Source organism: Callospermophilus lateralis, chromosome 16 (genome assembly GCF_048772815.1).
Source record: "Callospermophilus lateralis isolate mCalLat2 chromosome 16, mCalLat2.hap1, whole genome shotgun sequence".
NCBI classification, from domain to species: domain Eukaryota; kingdom Metazoa; phylum Chordata; class Mammalia; order Rodentia; family Sciuridae; genus Callospermophilus; species Callospermophilus lateralis.
Window position 1 is genome coordinate 39,832,291 of NC_135320.1, and position 17,424 is coordinate 39,849,714.

General features: G+C 35.3%; 1 protein-coding gene and 1 pseudogene across 1 annotated transcript in view; one reads left to right on the plus strand and one right to left on the minus strand.

Annotated features, from left to right (window-relative positions):
• The window catches only part of Mrps28 (mitochondrial ribosomal protein S28), a 110,663-nt gene that overhangs the window by 49,105 nt on the left and 44,134 nt on the right, over nt 1-17,424 (minus strand). The window lies entirely within an intron of this gene.
• The window catches only part of LOC143382314 (small ribosomal subunit protein eS8-like), a 29,597-nt pseudogene continuing 18,900 nt past the window's right edge, over nt 6,728-17,424 (plus strand).

Genomic DNA, 17,424 nt, shown 5'->3' on the forward strand with positions numbered 1-17,424 from the left:
CTGGGTCCCTTGCTAAGATCAACAGCAATGAGGATGAATGAGGGGAAGCAGTGACAATGGTCAAAATGGGTGAAAGGAAGCTCTATGTTGAGACCAGCCTTCCCTGATTGCAATCTTTAGACCCAGGGCCCAGAACTCTGTTTAACTACTATATCCTGAATAAGAAGTTAATTCTACTCTAATGAGAAGCAGTGAAGTCACTCGATGAGAGGAACACTGACTAACCTAATTGAGTCCATCTAATCTGATATCAGGACAGATCTCTTTTTGAAGATAATTTAAGACTATCTTAACTGGAATTTAGGAGAAATGCAGGAAATCGATTAGTCAGGCTAATTATTTTCTCTTTTTGACAACAGGGCATCCTACTATACATAGCACATAATTAAGTAATCTTATTTTGTTCTATATTCTCTAGCAATAGACACCTGCTACAGATGTTCAACTTCTAACTTCCTGCGAACATTAGTATGATTTTCAAGAGTCCAAAATGATAGGAATCACTTTTCAGCTACCCAATACCCAATTCTTATGCCCTTTTTATCCCAAAAGCTTTTTTCCAGGCTTCTCATGCTTTGTGTACTTGGACTTACCACTCCTATTTCTTTGTAGAAAAACAGTACCAAAGTCGACTCTTTCCCTAAAATTGCCATGGATGCATAGGAATATTCCTATCCAGTAACGACAGATGATTTCACACCTATACAACAACACAATATGGCCAAAACAAAAGGGTGGCTTAATTAATTGCTGGCCAAGAGCCATGTTCTTTCCAAATCAGGGCTTTGGCTAGATGGCATATGGTTTGTTATTTCTTACAAATATGAAAAGCCTTTTGAAGTGATTATACTTGGTATCTGTCAAAATAATTCCATATATGAAACAGCAGCATAGAAAAATAAAGTACTATTTGTTAAAAAAAATACAAAGAGAGAAAAGGACAGAAAAAGGTTTCACTGTAAGAATTTGTAGTTCTCATTTTTGAGAATTAAAACAGTGACCAGAATATCATCTACATGAATATCACTTTGATTCCACCTAGTACTCCACATACAAGATGCCAACCTAGAAATATTAGTGTGAACTTAGAAATATTAACATGAAATATTATTTTCAAAGTGGAAGGAATAGTCTTCATTACTGGCCAATGTTTTCAAAGATAAAACATATTTTTATCATATTATTTATTATTAAATTCAACTATGGTGCCATAGTTTGTTTTTCAAAATCATGCTTGCAATAAAGATTTTAAAAAGGCATTTAACCTGAGTCCTATGACAGTAAGAGTTTTAAAATATTCGTCTTTGTATCTCCAGTACCTAGAATGCAAGAAGTGATGCTGAATAGCCCTCCTTTGACCGCCACAAGCTCTAAGAGAGCAGCACAATCAGTCCTTGTGCACTCTGAGAAGTGCAAAACCCAGGGGAGCCCTGCTTACAGGTTCAAAAGGCAAGGTAATCCATGCCCATGGGCATCCTGAGTGCTTTCTCATCAAGACCCAATAGGACTTGTAAACATCCACTTAGAGAGAGACTACATTCCAATATTCACCTGACAGAAAGTAGAACAACCTTGAACTCATAAGGTCTTTCTTGTTATACTTCAAAATGCTACTAGTTGATGGACTGAATTAGGAAAAAAACACTGGATCTTCATCTCTACGTACCCTAATACGTAGCACAAAGTCTATCAGTTATTAGGATTTTAATAAATCTTGCTACATAATGAATTGTAGAGATAAAATAGAGTATTCAAATAGTAAATGAATTTTCATGGTAGACTGGAACAGATTTCTAAACATTTTTTCTTCTGCTGTTATAAAAGTTCTTCTCCATAGGACATGGATGATGTGATACATTAAGAGTTATTTATTCATAACTTGTGCTCCTTAGAGTCCTAAAAGCAACTAGAAAGGATAGACCTTATTAACACAATTGATAGCCATGGCCTCAAGTCACTGTAATGTACTTGCTAAGATCAGGGAGCCCAGAGGAGCACCCTGCACTGGGAGAGCACAGGACCACGACGAGAACACAGTGGAGAAACCCCAAGGCAAGCCGGCAAAATTAAGTTACGAGAGGCAGGCCCTTCAAAGTGATTTCGAATGATGCTGCAATTATACATGATAGAAACATAAAAATGGTCTTCACCTTAATCTACTTTAAAATTAAGTCAAGATTATTCACGCTGGAGACATGGAAAAGCACTATTATCAAAGAAAAACATGCAGCATCTGTGGCAGAGGATATTTAATAGTATCCACCCTGTTGATCTTTCATTCTTCCTAATCTACTATCTATTTTCAGTTAAAAATCATTAAAGTCCACCATATGAGAACCTAGACAGAAGAAAAAAACACATATTTTTTTTCCCATGGGGGTGGTAACCAGATGTCAATAGCTGCAGCTGTGACTATATAATTACCTGTTTGCATTAACGTAGACCACAGTTTAGATTTAATAGGTCAGATGACAATGCAGCAAAATGCATTTAGCCTATGATTACCCCTTTCCAAACATTCTCTCACTCGCAACTTCGACCCTGGGAACATAGCAGGCACAGACTTAGGTCAATAAGAAACACTGGCCGGCACAATAGGCCTTGCCTCAAACAGCGCTGTTGACAGACACCAGCACAAAGGAAATGAATAGAGTCCCCCTCAGTTCTCACACAGAGCGAAGAATGACTCAGTGTACTGCTGCTTTGCTGCTCTGTTTGTACAGTGTATACAGCTTTTGTCCTCAGCCACTGTTCACAGCTCAATGGGGGCTAAAGAGCCTAGGAAGTGAAGGCGGAAGAATGCTCCCCACTCTTCCCCTGGCCAGCAGTTGCATCCATATGCACATGACAGGTCAAGTGAGAACTGGAAAGTCACTAGAGGAAACTCTTCCTGCCCTAGCTGATATGCCTGAAGTATTTTTTTGAGTTAAAATACAAGTAAGGCAAAACAGAAAAGTTATAATTAGTTTAACATCAATGTAGTTACTGACTGAATTATTATTACTGTTCATTTTTTATTTTCTGTCATATTTCTCCTATGACCACTTACATAATCTTTTTCAGAGACTTGTGTTAGCTGAAAAGAGAAACCAGGGTTGGCTCAAAGTAGGGAACTAAAGTAAAGTAGGCCATGACTCAGAGTCTGCTGGGATAGGGCCAGAAAGCAGTCTAGGGGGTAAGATCCAGGTGGGGGTTTGAGTCATCAATAAGGGATACCAGTGGCATCTAAATTTTTTTTATTAATATATTGTACCAAGCACATACACTTTTGTCTTCAAGCCTACCTCCTAAGGTAACAAGTTAAAATGATAAAAAGCCCAAGCAAGGAATAAAACAGAATTCTACGACAATTTAGTGGAGACTATGGACACACAGCTTCTGTTGGGTTAGAATGGTTTGCTTGACACTGGCCAAGAAAACCTAGCTATAGCAAGGCACAAGCTCAAGTACTGAATGAAATGTCATTTCCCTAAGCCAAAACTATGCTGGTAGAATTGCATCTGCATTTAAGTTTTAGAATCAGTTTATATTTATAGTTCTATCAATTAACAGCTTTGTGACTTTATATAATCCCTCTACAACTTCACTTCCTCATCGTAAAATGGGATGTTCATCCATTTCTTCACTCAGAAAAGCCATTATTTTGTTTATTTTTACTTTTTAACCTACATAATATTTATATTTATTTGTAGGGTACAGTATTATGACTCAATACACATATACATGTGTAATGATCAAATCTGATCAAATCATGATAATTAGCATTTCCTTCTCAAATATTATTATTTCTATATGCTGGGAAACTTCAAAGTCTTCCCTAGTTATTTCATAATATAATTAATTGTAATTACATTATAATTAATATAATTACATAATATAATATGTAATATAATTCATTTATAATTAATTGCTGTAGACTATGCTTATCCTACTGTGCTATACAATAGCAGAACTACTTCCCCCCCAACTATACTTCAGATCTTGTCATAAATATTACACCATACTGTCTCACTGATATTCCTGTGAAGGTATCTATAACAACTTGCTAAGTACTACTGTCCTTATGCTTAGCCAAGGAAAGAAGACACTGTTTCAGAAGGTCTGGCATAGAATCAAAAACAAATTCAGAGTAGCCTCATAAATGGTAATATGTTATGAATTAAAATATGCTTACGGTATGTCCTTTCTTCTTTTTTGAAGAATATGCAGTCAGTTGTTGACCACATCTAGTCTTAGGAGTCAAAAAGTAAAATGCCTTATATAATTGCTTTCATAAATCCTCATCACTATACAACCATAATTAGTTTCATGCTTATGAATTTTATCTTACATGTTAATTATATCTGCAATGATTCTAAGAATGCAAAGAAGTTAATTAACGAAAAATGACTGCCTCAAGGATAGATGCTTTAAGCATATAAGTGATTACAAAAAGAAAAAAAAGTCCAGTTTCAATTATTTTCAGAATGCCTATGTCGAAACCTCCCACAGTATTTCTCTTAAAAGAACATCAATTCTAAGCAAGAACAATGTCAGAAGTTTAAGTAAAATGCTGTAAATATTTTTAAAAGTTCATTCATATAGCTGTGATTCAATTTATTCTTCAAAGCATGAACTTGTAAACATATACCCACATTCATAATGATCTGGGTTGTAAGTAAATTTTAAAATAAAAACAACAAACTTCCACATCTAGTAGTTATGTGAGAACAATTAAGCTGACCAAAACTTCAGCAAAAAAGAAAGAAACATAGTGTGATTAAAGTACCAAAACTATTTAATTTTATCACTGATCCAATAGCTTAGAATTGATAATAAGTAGAAAAAGAAAAAAGAGCTAATCTCAAAAAACATAATGAAAAAAAAGGAGAAAGTTAAAAAAGGGGAGAAAGTTACTTAAACTTTCTCCTTTTTTTTCATTATGTTCTTTAAAATATAAAAATTCTAAACTTCAATAAGAAGTAGTAAAATAGCCTCAAAATATATAATCGCAAAAATTTAAATAATTACTAGCGAAAAGATAAACACACCATAATAGTTGTTTTATAAACAAAATATTTATACCGATTGACTCAAAACTGGACAAAAAAGAAACTTTTGAGAAATTCAAAAAGGAGTATTTTTCTGATTCCAATACAATTACACTGGAACTCAATCATAAAAACTCTCATTTGTTTAGAAATTTTAAAAATAGCATGAAAAAGTAAGTGAAAAATTAGCAAAGTTGCTCAAATGTACTATATAACAGCACAATATTATATAGAATACTAAAAAAGCACTTTAATTCTTGTGAATTAATTTATTTAACAATTTGCAGTTTGGCTTTTAGTCCTTTTGTTATTCTTAGAACACTGATCACAGTTCACGATTATGGTTAAAAATATGACCAATATTTTTTCATTATGGATAAATTCCTATCCATCTCATTTTATACTTATTAGAGATCTCCTTAGGCTGGGCTATTCCAAATGACAGTTTGTTAAAGTTAGTTTGGCATCTTCAAATTTTCCATCCCTGAAAGCATACATTTGTGATTCTTTGACTTCAGTGTGCATATGTTGTTTTAAAAAAATTAGTGTGCATATCCTTTTTAAAAGAAATGTGGAGAAATTACAAGTGTGCGCTTAAAAGCAATCTTGATTCCTGAGTAGATTTCTTTTTCTCCATACTCATAGCATGCCTACAAAACACAAGAACCATTTGAAAAGAGGTAGGAGAAGAAAAATAAAAACAAGAAACTTGAAATAAATGTTTAGAGATACATTGGATATGCACTTGAATTTTAAGTTTTGTGTTAGAATACATACCACAGTATTTCCCAATCCAAAATGCTAGTTCAATCCAAATGCCTAAACTAGACTGAAAATATAAAGGCCTGACTTACATTTCAAATCATTTATGTTGTCCAAAGGTCAAACACGTTCCAAAAGTGGTGGTGCATGCATATAATCCCAGCAGTCTGAGAGACTGAGGGGTGGATCCCAGGTTTGATGACAGCCTCAGCAACTTAGTGAAGCTATAAGCAACCTAGTGAGAATAAAAACTAGAAAGGACTGGGGAAGTAGTCCAGGGGTAGAGCACCCCTGGGTTCAATCCCCAGCACCAGAAAATAATAAAATAAAAATAAAGCTGGGCGCAGTGACTCATACCTGTAATCCCAGCAGCTAGGGAGGCTGAGGCAGGAGAATCCTGAGTTCAAAGCCAGCCTCAGCAAAAAGAGAGGCGCCAAGCAACTCAGTGAGACCCTGTTTCTAAAAAAAATATAAAATAGGGCTGGGGATGTGGCTCAGTGGTTGAGTGCCCCTGAGTTCAATCCCCAATGCCCAAAATAAATAAATAAAAGGTAGTGCTGGTGAGCCTAATAGTGTGTCTTTCACAAAAGGTAAGAAAAGGAATGAGGGTGGAAATACTTGTTTGTGGATACTGATTCCTGGCTGAGAAGCCATGAGGGAGGGACATAGGTACTGGTCTCTCCCCATTTTTCTCTATCTCTCTTTCTTCTCACTGCCTATCTGTGTGATTCTTCTCTCTCTTTTTTAGATCAGCTCTCTGTTCCCCAATCTGCATAGCATATGATACATGTTACTCAGAGCCCTCGAATTTACAAGTAAAACCTCAATGTTCAATTCCAACAGATGGAATTTGGATTGGTTCCAGCTTGCTTCAGGTATCTAATCTGGTATAATAATCACCTGTGGCCAGGTGGAAAAGGCCATATTGGTTCGACATGGCTGCCTACAGACCAGTGCCTGGCTGGCAAGAGATAACTAAAGGTACTGTTGTGAGCAGCAAATGGTATAGGTGTTAAGCATCAGTATATAATGTATGAGTGAGTCTAGTTTGCTTTTTTTTTTTTTTTAATTGTGGCAATGGGGGGGTTTAACCCAGAGGTGCTACATTTCCAGTCCTTTTTATTTTATTTTGGGTCTTGCTAAGTTGCCCCAGTTGGCCTTGAACTTGCCACCCTTCCACCTCAGCCTTCAGAGTAGCTGGAATTGCAGGCATGTGCCACCATGCCCAGCAAGCACTGTACTTTCTGATGTAATTCTTGCACCTCCCTGTGCCCAGTTGGACAATCAAGGTGGAGGGCATTGCTTGTGGCTTTAGTAAAGGACAGGTTGTTTTCTAGGGTGGAGCAAGGATTTTCTCAAGGAGCAGACTTGTACAACAGAGAAACATGTGGCCAGTGCTGCCTCAAGAAACTGACAGGTCATGTTTGAATAGAAGCTATTATTTCTTACTCTCAGATGATTGGAAACATAGTTTTTTGTTTTTTTTTTATTAAAGTTTTTAATTTGTTCTAATTAGTTGTACATGGCAGCACCTCGGATACAGTGTTTATCTCCAGGATATATAAAGAGCTAAAAAAAAAAAAAAAATTATCACCAAAAAACCCCCAAATAACCCAATGAATAAACGGGGTAGGAACTGAACAGATATCTCACAGAAGAGGAAATACAATTGATTAACAAATATATGAAAAAAATGCTCAACATCTTTAGCAATTCGAGAAATGCAAATCAAAACTACTCTAAGATTTCATCCGACCCCAGTCAGAATGGCAATTATCAAGGAAACATAGTATTTTATACAATCTTGAATGTATAGATTTAAATAAGTAAAAGTTAGAATGGCAAAATCATTTTCCTCTTCTCTCTCTCAGGTAAAACACCATTATACACTATTTATTTAGTCTGTAAATCCTAACACAATCCTTTATCACTTCCCTATCCTCTACCAATTCCTACTCTGAAATACCTTTTGAATCAGTCCACTCCATCAACAAGGCCACATCTTAATCCAAGATCATATTACCTCTTTGTTAAATGTTTACAATAGCCTCTTAATTGATCACTCTCCACTATATTGTGTACTAGTTTCAATTTCTATAAGTCCCACTTTAAAAACAAAATCCCATCCATGTTTTCTGCCTACTTGTAAGTCTTTTAGTTCCAGACAGCCTAGAGCAGAGGTCCTAAGCATGCCTATACATCAGAACCACCCAGACTCCTGGCCCCCGCACTACACTTTCTGAATTTGAATCGCATAGGGTGGTGGTTAGGAATTTGCCTTTTTAACAAGCTCCCTACTGGATTCTGAGGTAAAGGGCTCAGCATCCATCTGAGGATCTATGTTGTAAACCCAGCTCTATGAAGAAAGTCCAGACTCCCTGAAAGAAACCCAAGTCAATTCACAATCTGTTTCCAATTTTTTTCTTTCTACAACCTGAAATCTCCCCTTTTCAACCTTCTTTAAACACACTCTCAAACTTCCTGACATCTACACATTTGCCTTCCTCTCTGTTCTCTATTTAGGAAACTTGTGCTCATTCCTGAAGAATGAGTTCAATTGTCACCCTCCTATGACACCTTCCTTGACGACCTCTAACATCTATTCATTCTTTTTAAAATTTTTTCTTTTTAGATATGCATGTCAGTAGGGTGCTTTCTGACATATTGTACATACATGGAGATAGCTTATTCTAATTAAGATCCCATTCTTGTGAGTGCACATGATGTTGAGATTTACTGTGGTGCATCCATATATGAGCATATTAAAGTTATGTCTCATTCATTCTACTGTCTTTCTTCTTCCCATCCTCCAGCTTCCCTTCATTCTTCTTTGTCTAATCCCCTGAACCTTTATTCTCCCCTCCCTCTCTCATTATGTGTTAGCATCCACATAGGAGAGAGAACATTTGGCCTTGTTTTTTTAGGGTTGGCTTATTTCACTTGATAGTGTGATAGTCTCCAGATCCATCTATTTTTCCAGCAAAAGTCATAAAGTCATTCTTTTTTATGGCTGAGTAATATACGATTGTGTATATATACATTTTCTTTATCTAGTCATCTGTTGAAGGGTAGCTGGGTTGGTTCCATAGCTTAGCTATTATGAATTGAGTTGCTAATAAATATTGTTCCATCCATGCACTCTAGATTAGAGTTTAAGGGCATTTCAACATGGTGGTTAATAGCAAAGGCTCTGCAAATTATTATTAATGAGTAACATGAGACATTGGACAAGTTACTTAACTTCTCTTTGCCCTTGGTTGCCTTCAAATTGTAAAATGGGACTAATAATAGTGTGTATTCAATATAAATCTAAGGATTAATGAGTTATTAAACATAAAGCATTATGTGGGCAGATTTAAATAAGTAAAAGTTAGTATGGGCCTTAGCCAATTATCCTTAAATATTAGCTTTTGTTTAAAAGTTATTCCTGTTCCTTAGAATTATGAACCTGAATTCTATTCTAGTAAGCCATTCAATTAAAAAAATTCCTGTTTTTTTAGATGTTGACGGACCTTTATTCATTTACTTATATGCGGTATTGAGAATCGAACCCAGTGCCTCACATGTTCTAGGCAAACACTCTACCACTGAGCCATAACCCCAGCCCTCATGATACTAACAAAAAAAAAAAAAAAAGATAACATACTGAATAACTTATTTTCCTTTGCAAAAGATGACTGAGAGGCTGGGGCTGGCTAGACCTCAATAGTAGTCTAACATATGTGAGGCCTTGTACTAAAAAAAAAAAAAAAAATCAAAAAAACAAGGGGGACTGTTATGGTTTGGATGTGAGGTGTCCCTCAAAACTTATGTGTGAGACAATGCAAGAAGATTCAGAGGAAAAATGATTGGGTTGTAAGAGTCTTAATCCAATCAATGAATTAATCCCCTGATAGGGATTAACTGCGTGGTAACTGAAGTGGTAGGGTGTGGCTGGAGGAGGTGGGAACTGGGGTGTGGCTTTGGGCATATATTTGTATCTGGCAAGTGAAGACCTCCCTTTCTGCTTTCTGATCATGATGTGAGCTGCTTCCCTCCGCCACACTCTCCCGCCATAATGTTCATCCTTGTCTGGAGTCCCAAGGAATGGAACCAGCCTTTTATGGACTAAGACCCTCTGAAACTGTGAGCCCTCAAATAAACTCTTCCTCCTTTAAAATTGTTCTGCTCAGATCTTTTAGTCACAGCAGCGAAAACGCTGACTAAATCAGTGATGTACTAAACCTATTTAAGAAAAAAGTCATAATTAATAGAAGAAGAACTTTGATTATCTTACTAAGTCATCCACTAGAGAGGCAGAAATAATTTGGAAAGTTTAGATACCTATTTGAATAATTTCAAAGAAGAAAGGAAATATTGAGCTGGGCATGGTGGCATACACCAGTAATCCCAGCTACTGAGGAGGCTGTGACAGAAGCATCTCAAGTTGAAGACCAGCCTCAGACACCTAGCAAGGCCCTGTCTCAAAATTGAAAAAAAAGACTGGGGATATAGTTGAGTGGTAAAAAAAGAACCACTGGGTTTAATCCCCAGTACATCTGCCCCCAAATAAATAAATATAAAGACAAAACTGGAGTCTGGGGAGGTAGCTCAGTGGTAGAGTGATTGCCTACCACTCAAAAGGGTTTGAGTTAGGTCTCCAGTGCCACAAAAGAAAAGAAAAACAGAAGAAATCTAGAAAGAACTCTAACAGAACAAGATTTTCTTTACTTAAAAAATCTAAATTTAAGCCAAAAATAAATCTCAAGAACTCTTGTAGGCTTTTAAAATAACTAGAAACAATTCAAAACTTTTAATGAATTCTGCCCTTTCTCTAGTTACTAAAGTAATATCTGAAATGGAAAAAAAAAAAAGACAGTAAAGAAAAACTTAGTCATCTTCAACAAAAGAAGAACAAATATGGTTATACAAGGTAAGAAGAAAATAGGAAAATTAAGCTTCTGCTTAGAGGTCAGTGAGCATCTTCTATAATGTCACATCACTGTTGAATGCATTCCCACCTATTTTTCTTATTTTGATTCTGAAATACCAGCTATTAAGAAAGGGATTAAAGAAGACATGGTGAAATCTGAAACAAGAGTTAGCTCTTTTTCAGAACACATTTCTCCCTGAACCCATTCATTCATTCTTTAAATAAAAGCATCTACTACTCTGTACTTGCTTGAAGAGAACTGTGAACAAGAAGCAACAAGTGTTATATCATTCCTACTGGGCTTATCACACGGGAAACCTCTCTCCAACAAGTTCAGCAACACTTTGCCAACCTTATTCACTGCCACAAGAAGCTGTGGCTTCACCTGCAATTCAGTAACATTAGTGAAACTAGAAGATAACACCTATTTTGCTTCCATATCATCAGACCTCCAGATCATGGATTTTTAATCTATGATCATGGACACCTAAAGGCCAGTGGATGTGTTAAATGAAATGCGCTTACTGGCCCCCATGACTGCATGCAAAATGTTATATGTACATACGTGTGCAAATTTTCCTAGACAGTGTGCTTTAACTGTGATCTAAAATGGACCTAGAAAGTACAAATGCTCACTACTCTAGGTGCAGGAAATTCCCTAGCAATTCTATCCTACTGAAAAGGCTGCTGCTATATACTAACTCAAAAGGCACTTGGGAAATTCCTTATCCGACATTTCTTAGCACAATATTCAACGAGTTGAACATAATTGGCAAGTTATGCTTTGCTCATCTAAATTCCATCCTAGACTGTTTTGAGTACCAGCAATGTAGTCAGTCTGTCAGACAAAGACTTCTTCCAAAACAACTGTTTACAGAACTTGGGCTCCAGCAACTCTTGCAATATAATCCTTGTGTATAACGGAACCACAGAAAAATAACTCCTTAATTTGTGGTTAGAATAACCACTGTAGAACAACCTACAGTGGGTGGCACGAAACTATCACAATTATAAAGTAACCAAGCAAATAATATACTATGTCTCTAACAGATAAAATGTTATAAATCCAAAACATACATTGCTATAAATAACATCTGTGGTTATTTGCTGAGATACTCTAACATTGCAATGACAAGGGCTACTTTCAAGCATGTTTTACAAAAGAATAACTAAAGCTATTTGACAGGAGACTGGGTGGCACCACATGTATTGTCTGGGCTAAGAAATGAGGTGGACTGCACTGTACAGTAACATTGGGAAAGCAGTGACTTTAATATAAACAAACAATGGATTTTCCTTAAAAGCCATGATAAGGGAGAAGGCGGCAGCAGAAGTGGTACCACGGAACCAGCTGACCTGCAATTGGGCAAACCACTGAATCAGAGCAATCAGTGTGTCTGTATGCATTATTTGTTGACAGCTATAATCAGATCATTGCTCCCAAAATTAAAATCATAGATTTTGGAGTGGGGAAAGGCTCGTAAGCACCAACATACAGCAGAAACTGGACCAAACTGGGCCTGTGACTTGTTCAAGTTCACAAAACAGAATGAAAAGAAATTGAGTCTCCTAGCTCTCTTATTACACTGCCTTCTTTGCAGAGAAAGGTATTTTTAATTGAAATATAATTCTCATGAGATACAATTACCAACTTCAACAATTTTATGTCTTTTAGTATATTCACTAAAAACAGTTGTGCATCCATCATCACAATTTTGAACATTTATATCACTCCCAAAAGAAATTGTATTCTTTAGCCCTTACTCCCTTCAATGTCCCTTTGTCACCCCTTCTTCTCATCCCTAGGCCACCACTAATCTACTTTCTCTACCTATTTGCCTATTCTGGACAACTCACATAAATGGGATCATACAATAAGAAGTCCTTTGTGACTCCCTTCTTTCGTTTAAAAATAAAATTTTCAAGCCAGGCACAGTGATGCTCACTTGCAATCTCAGCTACTCAGGAGGCTGAGGCAGGAGGATCACAAGTTTGAGGTCAGCCTTAGCAATTTAGCAAGACCCTGTCTCAAAATAAAAATTAAAAAGGGCTAGAGATGTAACTCAGTTGTACAGCACCCCTGGGTTAAATCCCTAGTATACCACTCTTGCCAACACAAAGAATAAAATTTTTGAGATTCAGCCACATTGTGCCCACGGCTCAGTAACTTCATTACTTTTATAGCCAAATAATATAACAGTGTATGGAAATGCCGTATTTTCTTTATCATCTATCAGTTAATGAACATTTAGATTGTTTTCACCTTTTGGCTATTGCAAAAAATGCTGCTATAGATATTTGTGTGTAAGTTTTGAGTGGACATGTACATCATTTTTCTCAGGTATGTACACATAGGAGTGGAACTGCTGGATCATATGGTTACTATAACCACATAAGAAACTGCAAAAAAGTTATCTAAAGTAGTTTGTTCCATTTTATATTCCCACCCATTAAAAAGTTCTAGCTTTTAAATCATAACAATCATATCATGAACTCTTTAATTTTTGATTATAGGTAAGTGAAGAAAAAACTCAAGTGTTGATAAATAGAGTTTATCTACCATTATATGAAACTCAGATCCAGTGTTCAGAACAGAAAGATAGCTTCAAATTACTATTTTTAAAAGGGCTATAATATAGTAAATATTCTCTTTATTATTTACATCACATCAAAATATCATACATGAGATAAATGTCAAACACTTAAAATTTGGGGGAAATCTTAAGAAATGAACTAAAAAGGACAAAATGAATTTTTACTAAGTGACATCTATATAACTTCTTTTTTTTTCAGATTGTACTTATTAGTAACTTTATTGATTCTGAACAAGTTATATAATCTCTCAGCACCACTTTCCTTATCTATAAAACAGGCAAAACAACACCTAATATCAACCTCATAGGATAATATAAGAAATAAAAAATTGAGACAAAATATACAAGTTCTAAAGGTTATTGGCCCATAGAAATAGTCCATAAACGGTAGCTGGAAAAAAACAGTCTTATGTAATGAACTCAGATGAAATAATTATCACATCAATCTAAATGCAATCAAAACATTCCTGTACAGTATAATGCATTTCATCAGGTTACCCAGTATTTGCCACCCAGGTATAACTTTTCCAGTATTGTTGTTCAGGTGTCTATTCTACCAGGGTCAGATCACATTTCCAAATCAGAAGAGAACAGCTTCTCAAGAACTTCTGAGGTGGATTTATTTGCAGGATTGGAATGAGAATTTCTTCCCTCTGACATTAACAGTATTTGCTTTTGGTTTATTTATTTATTTGGTTATCCATGGGTACTCTGCCTCTGAGCTACATCCCTAGACTCTACCCTGCCCACGTTTTTGCAGGGAAGGGAGGTACTGGGGACTGAACTTAGGGGCACTCAAATACTTAGCCACTTCTCCAGCCCGCTTTTGTATTTTATTTAGATAAGAGTCTCACTGAGTTGCTTAGCACCTTACTTTTACTGAAGCTGGCTTTGAACCTCCTCCTGCCTCAGCCTTCTGAGCTGCTGGGATCTCACGATGCGCCACCACATCCAGCCCCTGCCCACTTTTAAAAATATTTTTTGAGGCAGGGTTTTACTAAGTTGCAGAGGCGAGCCTCAAACTTGCAATCCTCCTGCCTCAGGTGTGCGCCACCGGGCCTGGCTGCTTTTAGTTCTATGGGTGAATGACTATCTTTACCTATAAACAGAAAAAAAGCTGGGTAATGTGAGAGCAAAGAAAGTCTAGTGTATAAAAATTTTTCTTCATTTTCAACACATTTTAAATTTCCAATCATTAATAAACTTTTTTTTTCTCCAGAAAAGGGCCTATTGTTTTTCTTTTTGAAAATTTAAAAACTAAACAAAAGTATATAACATCACATAATGATGCCAATTACTGATTATTTGCCTTCAACAGTTATCAACCCATCTTATTTCATCTATACTCTCATTTTCCCATTTCATATTATTCTGTAGTAAATTCTTTCCATTTTACTTCATTGGTAAATATTTCAGTACATATTTCTAAAAGACAAGGACTCAAAAATCATAACTACAGCATCATTACCACAAAAATATCCAGTCAGTGTCCACATTTCAAACGTCTCATAAATGACAAACAAACATTTGTTAATGCTGTTTTTCACATTGCTTATTTGAATCAGGATGCAAATGAGTCTACATGTATCAATTTGCTGATTTTTTTTTTCCTTACATTTCTTTTTGTCTCTAAGTTTCTGCTATAGTTTGGATCTGGAACATCTCCCAAAGGCCCACTTGTTAAAGGCTTGGCCCTCAGCTTGGTGCTACTGGGAGGTGGTAGAACCTTCAGGAGGCCCAGTGGGAGGGAGCTAGGTCTTCAGGAGCATGCTCTTGAAGGGCATGATAGGACTCCAGTTTCTTCCTGTTTCTCTCTTTGATTTCTGGCTGCCATGAGGTAAGCATCGTGCTCCATCACATGCTACATCTATATAACTTCATTCATTAGAAAGGGAAATTATTTTTAAGATAGAAAAGTGACATATGTTCAACAGGGCAAAGCAAATATAGTATACAGATTTAGAACAGAACATAGGAGCTAGCATCTATAACCATTCAGTAAAGATAATAAAGAGCTAGTGCCCAAATGGATTAGTGGTAAGCAATTTGAAGACCAACAACTTTATAAACTATGTAGAAAACTGCACATTCTGGATGGCAAGGGCCCTGATTCTATTTACTAGGTACGTAACCTATACTGGAAGGCTGGGAAAAGTCTGTGTCTATGACTCGTTAAGTGCAAAGGGAGATTAAAGAAGAATCTAGCCAAGCATCACTAACTCCCATGAGTGTTTCTGTTGAGGAGAGAGTCCAGAATTTGGGGAACAGCATCAAGTAGACAAGTGGCTAGGAGGAAGTATGACTAGGAACACAAAAAGAAAGTAAAGATCCTGCAGATGGTCAATTTCCATATATAAAATGGCAATAGTATTTATGTCCCAAGACCATCTTCCTGCATACTTAAATAATCTCTAGATGACTTATAATACCTAACAAAATATAAATGCTATGTAAATAGTTGTATTGTTTAGTGAATAATGACCAAAAAAGACTGTGTATATTTTCAGTACAGATACAATTTATTTTTCTGACTATAGGCTGACTATATAGTCTTTCTAGTTCTGCTATTACAAAGACTTTATTCCAAGGAAATAATCAGATACTAAAAGCAAGTTTTATGCACAGAACTGTCACAGAAGTATCATTTATAAAAGTAGTGAAAACTAGAAACAATATCAATATATATCAAATTTTGACTAGTTAAATAAGTTATACTAATGAAATGCTATGTAGTCTTTTTTTTTTTAAGAGAGAGAGAGACAGGAGAGAGAATTTTTAAATATTTATTTTTCAGTTTTTGATGGACACAACATCTTTATTTTTTATTTTTATGTGGTGCTGAGGATTGAACCCAGCGCCCCGCGCATGCCAAAGGCGCGTGTTACCACTTGAGTCACATTCCCCAGCCCGCTATGTAGTCTTTAACAATATTGTCACGACATAGTTATATAGCCCCAATGGGAAGTCAAGTCATAAAACAATTCAAAAATAGGATTAGTTGTTCAGAAACTTTTTTTTAATATGTGTAAAAATCTTTTCACTAGGTAATATTTGTTTTCTTCTTCAATATACCTGAATTTGTACTTTGCAATCAACTTGAATTACTTCTGTAAAAGATGATGGTATTTTTAAGACAAAAAGGTAAACAATCTTAACAACATCAAGAGCTCATGTACATAGACTACGGAGATACCTATAATGCCAAGATAAATAAGGTTAAAAAAAAATGGGCATTTTTTTTAAAAAAAACAATACTAAGTATATAAAATTTTGATCTGTTTACATAAGACTAAAAAATATTAATAACCTTAAGCCTAGTTATTCCACTCAGGAAATAATCCTATAGATGTTATGTACAACGATGTTTATGGCTGCATTAATAGTAAGAGTGAAAAAATAGAAACAACATCTAACAAAGAGGAATGCCAGAAGAAATTAGGATGTATCTAAAGATATATAATGCATTCAGCACAGTGAAAAGCTGCTATGATATAAATTAAATGAGAAGCTCAAGTTTAAAAAATTATTGACAGTCTGATTAAAACGATATACAAACCAAATCAAACCTGTGGCTGAAAAGTCTGGCGGGAAGTGCACTAAAATGATTGTGGAATAATGAAGTATAAACATTTAAATACTTACAAAGTTTCCCATAGCTTTTTTATAAAAATGCATTATTTTTTCAAGTCAAAACAAAAAAGAATAAATTAATAACAAATAACATAAGTACAACTTTACTAATATGGCTTGATCACTGAAGAATATTAGCTTAGACACTACAGTAATTATTATATAGAATAAATAATGATTTAAAGTTTTAATCTAAAATGAAGAGGTCAAAAGAATTAATTAGGCTTGGACTCGTCACAAATATCTTTATAAAACAAAAGGATATATAAAAATATTTAAAAAGAGTATATAGAAAAAAGAATATTTCCATAAATTATTTTTTTTGCATTTTCAGCAAACTATCAATTTTAATGTACAAGAGCACAACATTTAGTATTTACAACAAATATACAAATAATCCTTCCTAATTTCCTTTTTATTATAAAAATTAAGCTAGAAATATTTTGCTTGGTTAATTATCCAATTAAAAAATGAACTTTTAATTATCCAATTAAAA